The sequence below is a fragment of the Schistocerca serialis genome, chromosome 1 (genome assembly GCF_023864345.2).
Source record: "Schistocerca serialis cubense isolate TAMUIC-IGC-003099 chromosome 1, iqSchSeri2.2, whole genome shotgun sequence".
NCBI classification, from domain to species: Eukaryota; Metazoa; Arthropoda; class Insecta; order Orthoptera; family Acrididae; genus Schistocerca; species Schistocerca serialis.
Genome location: NC_064638.1, coordinates 1067744279 through 1067747107, shown reverse-complemented (window position 1 = coordinate 1067747107; position 2829 = coordinate 1067744279). Strand labels below are relative to the sequence as shown.

The 2829-nt window shown below is 46.6% G+C and overlaps 1 non-coding gene across 1 annotated transcript; it reads left to right on the top strand.

The window, feature by feature from the left end:
• The first annotated feature begins 789 nt into the window (after positions 1 to 789).
• On the top strand, positions 790 to 864 carry Trnas-cga (transfer RNA serine (anticodon CGA)). Its single transcript has one exon. It is a non-coding gene; the product is annotated as a tRNA-Ser (tRNA).
• Positions 865 to 2829: the final 1965 nt, after the last annotated feature.

Sequence of the window (2829 nt, the reverse complement as noted above, 5' to 3'; positions counted from 1 at the left end):
ATTAGAGGCCGCTGAATGAGTTATGGCGCGTCCATTAATACGCATTTCACATTTCTGCGGCCGGTGACCGGCCCGCCGAGTGCTAATGGAGCCGTCACACGAGACGGAAAGCTTCCGCCCTCCCGTTTCCCTGCGCGATAGCGAATCTGGCCGCGCTAGTCAACTCGGCCCGTCCGTGGCGTAGGGCTAGAGTTAAACTTTCCATCTAGGGGAGGTCGTTTTAGGTATAACACCAGCTCTTTTGAACAGTGAAGTCGCAGAGACTCAGTCGTAGAAATGGTATGTATGGAGTGAAGTCGGAAGAAAGGGCCGCAATCGTTTTGACGTGAGGAAGCCTTTCTACTATTGCAAGCCTGGAATAAGCAGTGAGAAAAGATACAAACTTGAGAAATGATCCACCTCTTCTTTACATCCTCTATGTCCACAGAGACACTTTTAAACTGTGAGTTATCTTACCTGGTGGTAGGATGATTATGTATAACAAGTGGGCAATACTGAAACGCAAAATCAAAGTGAATTTCTCGTGGCGGGGGAACAATCTTACTAAAGGAGAATGTGTGGCACTCTGAATTTAAACGTTTTTTGTTGTGTGGTAAGAACCTTGTTCTTGCAGAATGAGATTCTCATTCTGGAAACATCCCCCAGGCTGTGGCTAAGCCATGTCTCCGCAATATCCTTTCTTTCAGGAGTGCTAGTTCTGCAAGGTTCGCAGGAGAGCTTCTGTAAAGTTTGGAAGGTAGGAGACGAGGTACTGGCAGAAGTAAAGCTGTGAGTACCGGGCGTGAGTCGTGCTTCGGTAGCTCAGTTGGTAGAGCGCTTGCCCGCGAAAGGCAAAGGTCCCGAGTTCGAGTCTCGGTCGGGCACACAGTTTTAATCTGCCAGGAAGTTTCATATCAGCGCACACTCCGCTGCAGAGTGAAAATCTCGTTCTGGAAACATCCCCCAGGCTGTGGCTAAGCCATGTCTCCGCAATATCCTTTCTTTCAGGAGTGCTAGTTCTGCAAGGTTCGCAGGAGAGCTTCTGTAAAGTTTGGAAGGTAGGAGACGAGGTACTGGCAGAAGTAAAGCTGTGAGTACCGGGCGTGAGTCGTGCTTCGGTAGCTCAGTTGGTAGAGCACTTGCCCGCGAAAGGCAAAGGTCCCGAGTTCGAGTCTCGGTCGGGCACACAGTTTTAATCTGCCAGGAAGTTTCATATCAGCGCACACTCCGCTGCAGAGTGAAAATCTCATTCTGGAAACATCCCCCAGGCTGTGGCTAAGCCATGTCTCCGCAATATCCTTTCTTTCAGGAGTGCTAGTTCTGCAAGGTTCGCAGGAGAGCTTCTGTAAAGTTTGGAAGGTAGGAGACGAGGTACTGGCAGAAGTAAAGCTGTGAGTACCGGGCGTGAGTCGTGCTTCGGTAGCTCAGTTGGTAGAGCACTTGCCCGCGAAAGGCAAAGGTCCCGAGTTCGAGTCTCGGTCGGGCACACAGTTTTAATCTGCCAGGAAGTTTCACCTTGTTCTTGATTCTGCGAGGCATTCAGGCCTATTATTCAAGAGTAAATACCCCATTATAGAATCTAGGGCTGGCATCAAAGTGCGTCATACAACAAGGAGGTAAAAGCTCACGCTAGTTAATAACATGGGCAAAGACGCATTATACAGGATGAATCACCTAGAACTCGACCCGCAAATATTGTGGAAATGGAAAGTGCTGTTGATGTGGGATTCACCAGTGCCAAATCCGACATGCTCATGGTGTATGGAGAGCTCAAAAAATGCTTCAAATGGCTCTGAGCACTATGGGACTTAACATCTGAGGTCATCAGTCCCCTAGAACTTAGAACTACTTAAACCTAACTAACCTAAGGATATCACACACATCCAAGCGCGAGGCAGGATTCGAACCTGCGACCAGAGCGGTCGCGCGGTTCCAAACTGAAGCGTCTAGAACCGCTCGGCTACACCGGCCGGCCATCTCAGTAATGCACTTGGATAACACCTAGCCACATACATGGTATACATACCCATATATCTCTTAATTTTATCTCATAATTAATAACTAAAATAATTTAAGGTAGTTTCCATCCTCCGCTTTCAACTCGCTATTTAGTGATATTTCTCTTGTTTTTTAGGTTAAAACTGTAACTAATATGCTTCTAAATTGACAAGAGTCTGCGGTAAAGGACGATAGAAAGTAGATGGAGCAATCAGATGAGGGAGGTTGTGACGAGGTATGATTTAATGCATTTTAGAGAGAGGGAGATATTGTGACAGGTCATTTATCGTTTTTTTTTTTTTGGTCATCAGTCTACTGACTGGTTTGATGCAGCCTTTCCTGTGCTAACCTCTTCATCTCAGAGTAGCACTTGCAACCTACGTCCTCAATTATTTGCTTGACGTATTCCAATCTCTGTCTTCCTCTACAGTTTTTGCCCTCTACAGCTCCCTCTAGTACCATGGAAGTCATTCTCTCATGTCTTAGCAGATGTCCTATCATCCTGTCCCTTCTCCTTATCAGTGTTTTCCACATATTCCTTTCCTCTCCGATTCTGCGTAGAACCTCCTCATTCCTTACCTTATCAGTCCACCCACTTTTCAACATTCGTCTATAGCACCACATCTCAAATGCTTCGATTCTCTTCTGTTCCGGTTTTCCCACAGTCCATGTTTCACTACCATACAATGCTGTACTCCAGACGTACATCCTCAGAAATTTCTTCCTCAAATTAAGGCCGGTATTTGATATTAGTAGACTTCCCTTGGCCAGAAATGCCTTTTTTGCCATAGCGAGTCTGCTTTTGATGTCCTCCTTGCTCCGTCCGTCATTGGTTATTTTACTGCCTAGGTA